This window comes from Sinohyriopsis cumingii, chromosome 2 (genome assembly GCF_028554795.1).
Source record: "Sinohyriopsis cumingii isolate HCF-2022 chromosome 2, ASM2855479v2, whole genome shotgun sequence".
NCBI lineage: Eukaryota > Metazoa > Mollusca > Bivalvia > Unionida > Unionidae > Sinohyriopsis > Sinohyriopsis cumingii.
In genome coordinates, this window is record NC_142962.1 from 154,733,196 (window position 1) to 154,747,433 (window position 14,238).

A 14,238-nucleotide genomic window follows, 5' to 3' on the forward strand; every position below is an offset into this window, starting at 1 on the left:
CAACGGTGAATAAAGCAATACAAATACAGTATACAGGTGTTATGTGAATGTTGATACATGGATGAATGGATGGGTACATTACAACTAAACCAAAATGGAAAGCTAGCTTAATGTAATCAAAGCACCTGTTTCATACATTTACCAAATTTCGTACTGTGAAATGTACAAGCTTTGGTCTTTGGTCTTCTTCTTCTAAATGGGTTTCATATTTTGTCCTCGCATGCTCCTTCCTCTTAATATTAGCTACATTTCCAGTTCATCCTATGTTGCTTCATTGCACTTCATAAATAATAGAAATCAGTATTGTAACCAATAATGCACGATCAATCCCCAGTCAATACAAATGACTATAATATTCACCTTTTGTTAGCATATAGGTTGAAATATTTTGTGTTTGTAAAATAATGTTCAAACAAATCGCAAGATATCTCACAGAATGATGTAAGAAAAATATAACATAATGGTATGCTACCTTTCAGTGTAAATTTCTTATTCTACCTTTACCTGTTTCAGAGTTTGACCTGTTTAAAATTAATTGAGCTAGAGTATTTACATTTGTTCTTGCATTGCTCATCTATGAACGTATGATCATAACGTATCATCTTTTTCCCAGATGGAGTTATCAGCACGTGCTTTCGTATTTACTGCCCTCTGCATGATTTATCTGCTGGTCAGAGTTCATGGTAAGTAAGTTGTGATATGTGAAATTTCGAGGATTTAGAATGTAAAACTCTAACAATTTGAACTTTTATGTCACACACACACACAGATATATATATATATATATATATATATATATATATATATATATATATATATATATATATATATATATATATATATATATATGTGTGTGTGTGTGTGTGTGTGTGTGTGTGTCCAACGGAATTGATGAAGAATTTAGATACTGTCATAGGTCTGTGTCATACTGTTACCAAGAAAATGACTTCGTTGTCCGATACTACTTTACAAGAAATCATACCAACAATACAAAATGACAGTATCCTATCTTTTTAAGAAAGAGAGTGGCGTTTCCTCAAAATATCGATTGTTTCATGTAGTATATCAATGGACTTGAGTTAATAAATGTGCTTAGTCTTTTCTACTTGTTTTATTTTACTCACATTCATTATGAGATCCTTTTTACTTTCTTTAACCCATTGAATATGATTGTTAATATTAAATATATTTTACATTGAAGCTGTAGTAACAGCAACATCAACATCAGCAGTAGTTTTAGTAGAACAAAGAGGACAACTGGGATTACCTTTAACAAACATTCATTTAAAATAGACAATACAATCATTCTACAAATGACTTATTTTTTAATGATTCAAATACGTCTTTTGAAGCTGTACATATTTCGACTATCACAAAAAAATGTAAAATATGTTGTTGAATATTTATAACTTATAAGACTTCAATATCAGAATACTATTTTTTTAAAGTTCCTGGTCACATTCGAATATTTCTTTATCTTCAGTCTTATTTCTTTTCTATGCGACGTAGCCTCATTACCTTACAAAATTAGACTACTTTCAGTTTCCAACGACATAATAACGTATTTGTCTTCGGTTTTCTATATCTCTACCATTTCCATGTCAAAAGATGTATTATTGTTATTATTATTATTATTATTATTATTATTATTATTACAGCATACAACAGAGTATGCTACTACACGAACTGGGCCCAGTATCGCCCGTGGCTAGGGAAATTCCTCCCAGAAGACATGGACCCCAATCTTTGTTCTCATATTATTTACGCTTTCGCCAAGTTGAAAGGCAATCAGCTGGAGGCCTTTGAGTCGAAGGATGAAACAACTAGCCGGGTGGAGAGCATGTAAGTAATTGTTTTATACTAAGAAAGGATGGAGGTGTGTGGGTGTAAATTGGATATTTAACGTAGCTTTAGGGTGCAAGGGTTTGTGCACAAATGTAATGCCGCATTCACCGACCTAGTATAATAAGCAATACAAACTTTAAATACACAAGTGAGGTTATAAAATCCATATCTTTTAGAGCTATATTAAAATAAAGCATAAGAATATTATTTACTTGACCAGAGAAGTCAATGGCAGTTCATAGCAAAATAAGTCTATGCACCCCCAACCCCAAATTTATACTTGCAGTTTTTACATCCGAAGGTCACTTTGACACGATGTAAACACAAGCCCCTGCTCTAGGCGATAATTCTGCAAAAACATTCTGTACTAAAACGGCTAATCCAATTGAATATAGATGTCATCCAAACCGTTTTTGAGAGAATCTACTTCCCCTGAAGCCACCTGCTTACTGATGTTGGAGGCAAACTTTATTTCCATGTCGACTATTGATATTTCACTATTTACATGCTGCATAGTATCTATATAAGATGTACATGCCTCAAGAACAAAACAATCCCGAAACATCTAATTTACAAATATATCAATATATTTAATTAGTAAACAATAATAGATGAACAAGTCACACCATGGCCTTAAGTTAAGAAATTTGACAGGGCCAATCTACGAAACTATCCCCTACCACCTTAAAAATTTTCCAGCAATATCGCTACGATGTCTGCGGTGTGGCAGATTATAGTAATGTCTAACACGGGGGTATCAGGCCGCAGACATGTAGCATCATGTCCCACCCACTAAAATTATCATGACACTAGGCCGACCAACCTTACACTAACCTAACCTCTTAATGCTGAGCCCTAGCGAGGCAGCTGCTGGTAACATTTTTTAATACGTATTTGGTATGACTCGGCCGGGTTTCAAACCTGCGACTTTACGCATCCGAGGCGGACGCTCTAACCACTTACGCCACTGGAACTGCTTGATGGTGATGTTGTAAATCATATGGGAAAAGTAGGTATATTACGAAACGAATTTGATATTAAAGAATATATGGAAAAGTACATTATTTACGTCTAGAGGTTGTCTTCAAACAAACATCTATGGTCTGTAACCGAACGAACAGAACTCTTAACAGAATATCCTTTGTGTGTACAGTTGTACTCGATTCACTTACCAAAAGCAGGGCCATACTTAGATTTAAAGATGGACGTTGTCTAGTCAGCCCGAGACTACTACGTTTAACAGCTCATCAACATGAGTTACTTACAAATGTCATCTATGGGTTAAGATGCGCCAGTATGGACGTCATTTACGCCCTGACGTGCAATATTTCCTGTATAAACGTCATTTATATTCTGACGTGCGGTATTTAGACGTTGACTACTAAACAGCTGGCTTTAGGAAAAGAATAACCAATAACAAAAACCATGTCAGAAACAAGGTCAACACAAAACACGCCTGCCAGTTTTACTCAGTTGAACACTTTGTCTAGTCCCAAGAAATGCTGTCCATCCAGTCAAATCGTATATGGATTGAGAATGATTGTGGACATAGAGACAAATATTGGATAATGTCAATGGATACATATGGCGAATCTGATTTGAACGAAAAACTTAAATCTAAATGTGCTCTGTTTAATAGATCAGGCGCCAGTTTCTTTTCTATCAGTATAATCAGCCTCGCTGGTCTCAAATGATACCAATGTATTATTATTATTATTATTATTATTATTGCATGTTTCAAATACCTTCCTTTGTAATGTAAATACAATAATATCCTTGTTTCAAAGATATACAATATTTAGCGACAAGGCTTCATATATGATTTCTAGGTCATAACAAACAACACAGAAATATCAGATCAGAAAATGTTCTCCCAGTCTGACATTGTGTATAGTTCTATTGTACTGACAACTTGCAATCAGATTCAACTGTCCTTTTCATCTGTAATAGATCCCAGTCTTAGGTTTGTAATTATTCATGTTAGTTTGTTCTATTTCTTTAATTAGGACTTCTTCATTATTGTTGGATAATTAGTCCTCTCCATACCAAAATGGAACAATTTATTGTTCCATGCGTATCAGTTGTGCGCGCTCTTGTCTGTGTGTGTAGACTGTGGGCTCCAGGTTGGGGTTTGTGCTCAAGGAGTTTCTTAAAAATGGAGCCTGATTATATTCCAGTTTTCAGTGTCTTTCCAAAGTTTTTCCGATTGATTGGAAAATATGTTACTCTATTCGCAAGGTACACGATCTTTAAAGAGAGGGTTCATTTTTAAACACTCATAATATTCATCTATAGGGTGTTTTGGCATTTATGCCTGAAATTATAGCAACTGCAAATGCATCACCGCAGCACATTCCCCATCCTTACCTACAAACATTGAGTCAGGGGCCAATGCAAACACCGTCACGTACACGAAACATCATTATCTAAAGTTTGTTAAGAAATTAGATTTGTTTCTTATGTAATATTTGAACACTGACAGCCGACACCTTGAACGGAACAAATGATGGCGTCCGTCTCGTAGATGGTTACCCAGGGAGTAAAAAAACCCCAAAAATTTCACGAATTTCCACCGTGCGGTCAATGAGAAGTCGTAACTAACATACGAACTGATAGACGAACGAAGTACGGATGGACAGACGGACGGAAACACAGAGTTTCACTGTATCCCTGACACGTAAAAATACGTGGGAATAGTAACATATTCTCTTTCCCGAAGTTTACGGGTTGATTGATTTTTCATACAATTTCTAAGTAATATAGCCTGAAAACACAAAACTTCAAGCTTTACTTTATTTGCTCACATCTCAAATGTGTTCATACTACTTAGTCTTCCAGATTTTTTTCTTGACGTTTATTAGTACAGTCTCAAACCGCAGATACAATCGTGCTTGTTTAGTTGTTCGGCAGGATGATTTGGTTTGAAACATTACAAGCTCACCCTTATAATTAAATTGATTCTGTTAAAATGTTGCTAAACAACATCTGATTGATAATGGTCATCGCGGAGTATTTTCCCTAATATCTTTGGAAGACCTTTGGCTACTTTCGGTCAACGTTCTAACAACTATTGAAACGAATTTTGGTGTCCCATTTCTCTTCTATTTGTGTTTGGTAAACCAAAATACGTCGGAAAATGAATGTAAAGAGAAAATTAGCTTTCCAAGTTAACTTAAGCCTTTTGTGGCCAATACCGTAAGCTTGCAATAAAAACTAGTTGAATAATGAAGTTAGGATTAAATGTGATTTACATTACATATATCGAAAATGCTTCTTCATTCTCTGTTGCTGACGCCAATTAAATATCAATGCACTTTTGCTTCCTTATGACATACCACGTGTTTTTATGCATGACATACCACGTGTCTTTATGTATGACATACCACGTGTCTTTATGCATGACATACCACGTATCTTTATGTATGACATGCCATGTGAGATTTGCAAGCAATTGCCTTAAGGTACTGTATTAATGTTTCCTTTTATGAAGAAGAAATTTTTACAGTAGACATAAATCACAGGATTTTCAGCCATATTGCATATTTATTTATTTTTACCTTTCGGTGACTATTATTAAACATGTATTCATGCATTATTTGAAAATCACATGAATAAAAACTAAAAATCTTCTGCACTATTTCTTCAGGTTTGATAGATTCAATGACATTAAGTCCAAAAATCCCTCCATCAGAACTTTGTTGGCTGTTGGTGGCGGGAACATGGGATCCGGACAGTTTAGCAGTATGGTGTCCACGAATGCTTCGCGTCATGAATTTGCTATTTCCTCAGTAAAGTTTCTCAGGGACAGGAATTTCGATGGTCTTGACCTTCACTTGGCGTATCCGGCAAATAGAGGAAGTCCACCAGAGGATAAGCAGCGTTTTACGGAACTTGTTAAGGTCATCTATGATAAATGCACATCTAGGAAAATAAAGTAGACGAGAAATTCTTACAATGTTTCTGCTCTTACAGCATTATCATTGGTGTCCAAAAATGTGTCTAAGAAAGGGAATTCATATAATTTACTTCCGTTATCACATTTCCAATCCCTTCAAACATTTTAGAAGTCCTTTGGCCGCTATATTTGGTAAAGTCATATGCAAAGGGTCAGCCATAACGTTTTCTGTACAATAAAATGATATGATAGCTTCAGAACAACAAATTTTAATATTTTTTATTATTCATATGAAGATCTATTCATATCAGATTTAATGCGGTGTTTGTATTTGCCAAGCCAAAGCAAAGCACTGCATTTCTATAACAACAACATAGCTTTCAAACGCAAACTTATGTTTCCGATAAAAGCAAAAATTAAAGAAATTCTTTATTAAAACAGGATCATATTGCACGGACTGCCTGTTTACGTTTTCTATTGCAGTGACTGATGGTGTACTATTTATATTGCAGGGACTACCTGTGTACTGTTTCTTCTCATTTCACTCATCTCGTTAAAATAAACCGACAAATCAGTTATTTATTCAACTTAGGCATGTGCTAATTAATGTAATCAGTCTAGGGCTTTGAGCAATTTGCTTCTCTGAAATGTTATATATACAGCAGGTAAGCAGCCAGGGTTGCCTGGAGTTGGGAATTATACAGTGAATAAAGTAGCCGCTGCTACTTTCAAGATAAATTTGTAATAATAGTTTTTTTTAGTTATTTACCTTTAGTGCTATCATAAATTATGATCACATGTTGTTTAATCATGCAAACCAGTGTCATAGATTCTAAGTATACAAAGACTCACGTTTGGCTCAGTTTAATGTCAACTGGCAAAAAAATATTTGTGCAATTCGTCGGAAACAATGAAGTTATTTTCAGAGGGAGTCATCTTTGAAGTTTACGATGAAATACGTTAAGCCATGTTGATGACTTTGTTGCGAAATTAGATACACTGTGATCTAGCTATAGCTTCTAGACAAATCGGGAGATTTTGACTTGGAAACAAGACGCGGACATTATTCTTTGCCTTTGAATCAGCTCTGATGTTTTGCTCTACCGCTATAAGAATGCAGATAAAGTTACTTAACGCATGTCTCTCACCTACATGGATTGACATTTAATTTTTATCGTCTGCGATGTCTGCAGCAGATGTACACAGGAAATGAACTTGAAATAGCACAGATTATACTAATTGAACCTTTTCATGAAATTCACAAACGAATTTTCACTGTTTAGACATGGCTCTTCTTGAATCCCAAAACACTATATAAGAAATATCGGCTGGTGTATTTCATAATTTACCTCTTAAGTTCGCTGAGTAAAAAATATTAGTGCAGAACAAACAATCATCTGAGAGCTGCACGTTAGACGTCAGTTCCTGTTAAATACTCTCCAACCAAACACAACCCCTATCTAACAGGATTAAAAATAAGGACAAAGTATGTTAGTTTTGTTTTGTTATAATTTAAGTTAATATATTCATATTCAGAATTATTTACTTCATAATATGGAGTACCAAGAAAAACCTTTTCTTTAAATTTAAAGCCTTGTGGAAAGGCAACAAAATCTACAAAGGATCTTTGATAACGTACTTAACCTTGATTACATCCGTTGCCCCATTTCTAGAAAGGTAAAATCAGTCAATTTCCGTTTCCGCTGTCTAATGATTTAATATTTTGTATAGGAATTGAAAAGAGTGTTTGACGAAGATGCCCGCCAGACCGGCAAACCGCCTCTTCTTCTGACAGCAGCTGTTGATGCTAGGAAATCCACAATAGATACAGCATACGACGTGCCTGATATCTGTAGGTGTGTAATGACCGACCAACGACAATGCCTTTCTAACACACCTGCACTAAGTATATAACGTAGACATACAAATGCAATCCAACACACACACACACACACACACACTTCCAATCTGGGCAACCAATGGGGCTGATGAAAATTGTCTTTTTTCAGGGATGGACTAATTTCACGTTTGATTTAGTATATAGAAAATTGATTTTAACAAAGATGGTTTCTGTTAGGAAGTGGTCCTAAGTATGTATACATACGTAGAGGATGTAGAATGAAAGTGTTATTATATATAATATTGGTTAGTAGAAATTAATAATATTAACAGACATTTGTTATGCATTATAGACGATAAACGTTATTTCATGGTCTTCTATAAGACGTATATATACTGGACTTGACATCTTGAAAGCAGTACTAGGACGTTACAATTTGAAATAATTTCAGTTCTTCAAGGCATTCATTTAAACTATCTCTCTCTGGCCCCCCCCCCCCCCCCCCGCACACACACACACACTCACAATGTGTATCATAATCTTTTCATTTCAGATATCTAGATTTTTTAAGTATAAAGACCTATGACCTACATGAAACCTGGGAGGATCGCACCGGACATGATAGCCCACTGTTTCCTCATGCCGGGGAAACCGGGCATGGGCGCTACCTTAACCTTGTGAGTCATGATTATATCTAACAACAATCATTAAAAGTTTTAAGAGAGACAATTGTTTAACAGTAATAGCTTTGTAAACAGTTTAAAGGCTCCCATATATTCAATTCTTTGTTGGGTTTACAAAGAAGGAAATTGTAAACAAATAGTGCCTGAGCTGGGTGAGGGAGGCAAAGAAGAAGTAGTTCGGGTAATCTCTTTGAAGCAGGAACATTGATTATATGATGAGCAAATGTGAGATAAATTTAAGTTGGGATATTTGTTTTGTTATCATCGTTGAGCGGAACAGATTTTTAATTTCTAAGCAAATTCGTATGTCGATAAACATTAGTGAACAGATCGGATTACCTTTCAAAGAGAAATTGTAAACGAAGCCTAACTTTAGTCATATACAAGCCTACTTGGTAAGTATGATGTAAATTACTCAACGAGGTTTTACCGTCGCCACCACAACGCGTGTACAAATAAATGGTGCTTGTTTATCCTTACTTTTTAGCGTGCTCCAAGCTCGGATTGATACTAAATACTTTCAAACTTGGTCAAACATTGGAAGCTGTTTATAGTTCTTCATTGTAGTACCCTAGTACAATGCTTGTGTAAAGTGTGACTGAACATTTGGACGAGGAAGAACATTATGTTCTCTTTACCATTGTATGTGCCAGGAAATGATCTACATATTAAGGAAGAGAACGAATTAGTCGAGTTTTTTATTTTTATTATTTTAAAGTAACTTGTATGATATCATAGAACGAATTAAAATAGTTGCATGATACTTGTAATGGAACGGGTTAGTGTTGCATCATTTATACGTGTATTAAACGTTACATGCCTAATGACACGTGATATTATTGCACAAATTCCACAATGCAAATCCTAACCATTTAAATGCCATAATAATGAGTCAATGCACATGGAACCTCATGAAAAATTCCGAATCTAATGTAGATTGACATCACATGACCTCGTAGACATGCAAGCGTGTCACCACATAATCCTTGGTATAAATACTCATGAAACACTTGTATTATGTACCAGTCTGCGATTACCGCCTTTTTAGGCAACTGAAATGTCATTTGGATGACCACCTATGCCTGCAGGCTCCAATAGCAGACAATAATTAAGTTCTGCTCCAAATGTTAGCGTGTCACTCAATCCAATTAGGCATATTTTTTTTTTCATTGATTTTGGGAATAATGTCATTGAAATGACCGAAATGCCTTCTGAAATTAGTATACTCCGCACATTGATGCAGATCATTCAGCTTCTTAGCTAATTTTGCTGCTGATTTCTTTTTGAGTATAAGAAAATGAAATTGCTTTAATTTAAAAAGAATGCTTTTATTTTTAATAAAGTTGCTTTTAGTAAATTTTAGTTTTATCGAATTCTCAATCAAGAAAAGCTAGTCATTGTGTATCAAATTTGCTCAATACAGGACATATACTTTTCTAACTTACCTTCTCTTTCAAAAGAATAAATGATTTGACCTCAGATCCCTCCTCATCCATTTTACCAGATATCTAATTGATTTGTTTACGTTTCAGACTTGGGTATCAAATTATTGGCACCAGACCGGTTGCCCAAAGAACAAGTTGAATATCGGACTGGGCTTGTATGGCCGATCTTTTACACTGTCTAATCCTTCTAACAATGACATAATGGCCTCCGCTAGGATGGGAGAAGCGGGACACTTCACCAGGAAAGGTGGATTCCTGTCATACTATGAGGTTAGATTTGGTGTAGCTTTCGAATAAATGTGTCACTATTCTTCAGCCATATTCCTTCAAAAATGTGTCAATCATCTTTTGGGTCAGATGACTTTCGTGTCCGTCATTCTATTAGATATGTTTAAACATGTCAGTCATTATTATAAATATGTTTAAACACGTTATTAGTCAGTTGCATAGGAATATAATAATCCTGGTATATACTTTGAAACATGTATGCGTAAAATACATTATGTCTTTTGTCAATTGTTCAAAATTGAATGAAATCAGTTTTGACTGTTTAAATAATCATTTAAGAAGATGATATAAGGAATGGTGACAGATGTCAAGTAAGGAAAATGTGAAGACATAAAACGTCATCTGGAAAATATCTTTCTGTGTCATACATTTTGAACAATGTTGACGATCCTTAATGAAAGCATTAAATGTCTGTCTGTCTGTTCGTTTGAAGATTAATTTGTTCCGGATTCTGCTAATTATTGTTGCTTTTAATGCAGATCAAATTACTTAACACTGTATGTTAACAGTTTCAAACAACTGAAATCAAAATTTCGCTTTTCATCAGTTGCTGGCTAGGGAATCCTTGTTGGATTTAGTTAAAGACAAAACTATATTACTGGACAATATATCCTTATAATGAAAGATTTACTAGTAAAGCAAAGTAGATAGTCAACGATTCATCAACAATAGGCATAATATTGTTCATATTCATTATCGTCATTAACCCTAGCATAATCGATCGAAGAGTAGTGAAATTACTTCATAATGCTTGCTGTACTTATATGATGTTTTGACTTTTTCTTCTTTTCTTCTTTTTCTCCTTCACTCATCATATTCCTTCCTATTTTTGGTAACCATTTTTTATTGGCGATCTATTTTTGTGCATCTTTTCCTCTTTTGCAAATTCGCCATCATTCATTATCAACTTTACAAGTTCCACCTACCTCCTTCTTTCTCTATAAATTTTTTTTTTCACATTTTCGCATCTCTTAATTTGCATTTCTTCCTTCATATCCAGTGTCTTTCTCATTGTAATTTTTATTGCACCTCTCTTCCTTTTAATTTCTTTTTCTAAACTTTTGGTTTATATCCATTCACCTCGCAGATATCCAGTATTTTCTTGACTGCCTCCTTCCTTCATAACCAGACTTCTCTTCACGTTCTACTTAGTTCTTGACTAACCGTCTTCCTTGCTTTAATTTCATCCTTCTTTGAGAGAAAAATATAATTTATTAGTTCGAAAGAGAGAGAGAGAGAAGCAAGTCCCAAAACTCCCTGCATTAAAACAAAAACAATTGTACTTATGTTAAAACTTTGGATTTTAATGGTTTAAGATTTTTTCCAGTCATTTCAATGCGACCTCTCTCTCTCTCTCTCTGAGCTATTTTTTTAATTTTCCGTTTCAGATTTGCCAGATGAAAGTATCTGTGGGCCAAACACGCTACATCAATGATCAGCAAGTGCCCTGTATGGTAAAAGGCGATCAGTTGATCGTGTATGACAACCCTGACAGTTTACAAATCAAGGTTTGATATGTCAAGATCTTATTTTAAATTATTGCCCTTCAATATATATGTCAATCAGATGCTGTTAATCACTAAAAACAATGCGAAATTGAATAATTTCTGAATCATTACATCATCATTTCCGTTTCTGTTTATCCAAGCCCTGGAAAAGATGAATTAAGAGACCTAAATTGTAGGCAATTTTCACCACATAAGAAGCATTAATTTATTTTTGTTTTGTTAGCAGGACGAACACATCAGCATACAAATGTTATGGTTGATTGTGGCAGATACTTTCTTTCATATACATATCAATTTTTAGGTTGAGTGGATCAAGCAAAATGACTTTGGTGGAATTATGGTCTGGGCACTTAATTTGGATGATTTTGCCAACGTATGCGGTCAGGGCAAATACCCTCTATTGACTGCTATTAACAACGCTCTTGGCCACTCGACAAGACACATAGTTACACAGCACCGCCTGCGCACATCGTCACAACACCACCGTAAGTGTTTGTTTTGTTTTTTTATATTTTTTTATTTTTTAAACAGCTATCCAAACTTTAGCTCCAGTTGGTGTTTTTGCAATAGTTGCAAAGTTCGTATGAATCAGGGCCAGTGTTGTTTAGAGTTGCTATCAGTGTATATATGTCGTCTTTTTTCATAAAAAGAAAAACGTAGGCAACTTGATCATGGCAGGCTAACAAAACATCGCTAAATATTAACTAAAGAACTTTAAATTTTCTTTCATATCATGTTCAAGCAAAATCTCCTTTTATTGTTTAATATCAATGTCCGTGCAACAGTATCTTTCTTTATGCGTCCATTGGATAATTGTTTCAGGTCTTTTGGATTATGTTTTAGCTTAATATCATCTCGTTCTACTCTATATGATGCAATAATATAAATATTTTAGGTATCTAATTTTGCCTTTCCTATTATTGGTCTTGCAATTTTTTTCTGGTACAGCACCAATTATTATTCCACGCATTTGTAAATTTCCTATCTTAGAATTTTCAATTCCTCCACATACATACATACATACATACATACATACATATATACATACATACATTATTTTAATAAAAGAATGTAGATAAATAGTTACTTATTATAAAGAATTTTTTAAAATATATTTCTGTGCTATTTCCAAATATAGCTATAAAATTGTGCCGTGCTTTGAAACTTTAAAGAATAGTAAATTACAAACACTAATAAGTCCCCGTGCATGATATTGCACGTCCTGATCTTGCCATCCATAATGCTTAGTATAATTGAATATGACATAATCATGATATTGCACGTTCTGATCTTGCAACCCATTATGCTTTGTATAATCGAATATGACATAATCATGATATTGCACATTCTGATCTTGCGGCCCATAATGCTTAGTATAATGGAATATGACATAATCATGATATTGCACGTCCTGATCTTGCCATGCATAATGCTTAGTATAATCGAATATGACATAATCATGATATTGCACGTTCTGATCTTGCCACCCATAAGGTTTAGTATTATCGAATATGACATAATCATGATATTGCACATCCTGATCTTGCCATCCATAATGCTTAGTATAATGGAATATGACATAATCATTGTATTGCACGTTCTGTTCTTGCCATCAATACTACTTAGCATAATCGATTATGATATAATCAAGCAGACTTTACAGAAATTAAAGAATATTTTATGAAATGTGTGTAACGAATCGAGACACGCCTTAATGCTCACGAAGAAACCTAAGCAAAGAAATAAATGAGTTCAAATGTTTTATAGTATTACAAAATACACTTTGGTATACAAGATGAACTTAACTGTTGTGTGATGTGCCACAGGTTCAAACGTTTTACCCTTGAAGTTACATTCCTTGACCATATTATAATTAGCACATTGTTGCACCGACAGTGAAGTGTAGACTTAACGAGCTTTGTCAATATGTACACTTTGTAATAATAAAGTTTAATGATCTTGGCCATTGCAAATTTTCAGTAATTTTCTGAAAAGGAAGAAAATATTGATCCAACTTCCCTTTCTTAATTAGTAGATACTAGCCAAATAGTTATTGTAACATCAAAACAGGAACTTGTGGGTAAGTGGATATGCATTCCGCTTGCCATTTATAATTATTTTAATCTAAATTGCATTTATTCTTGTTTCATTTGCATTTATCTTTCATCTTTCTTTCTTTGCATATACTTTTGCCTCTCTTCCCTGTTTATCTTTACCCCCCCCCCTCCCGCCTTGTCCTTTTACTATTTCTGCTTACGGATTTGTATTTGCGTCTCCTCTGAAGATGAAGGTGTCTCAAATCTAATTCCATCTGGTTTTTAACTGCAATTCTTTTAGTTTCCCTTTTCAATCAGATACAGAGTTACTAATCAAACTCAAAGCAATATTAAGAAGTAAAACAATTCTCCACTAAAGAAATAGCCAAACTATACTTTATGTTTTACTTCGTTAAAGAAGCGTTGGGTCAGAAAGATAATATTGCCTGAAATCTCAGGCAACTCATCCTTTTCAGGGACTCTATCCTTCCTGGGCAGGATTTAAAATAACGTTCTCCACGTTAAATGACATTTTGAAAGATTATTGGTTTCACTAAAGATTTTTTACAAAAATATGTGGAACTAAAAAATCTGGGAAGAAGAAAAAGTGAATTTAAATTTCTCTGATACATTAGAAATTCCTATCCTGGACGAGTGGAACCAATTTTTTTTCCTTCAGACTCTATGATCTTAAATTA

General features: G+C 34.4%; 1 pseudogene; it reads left to right on the forward strand.

Moving 5' to 3' along the window:
- The first annotated feature begins 613 nt into the window (after window positions 1–613).
- Window positions 614–14,238, forward strand: part of LOC149806146 (acidic mammalian chitinase-like) — a 28,925-nt pseudogene continuing 15,300 nt past the window's right edge.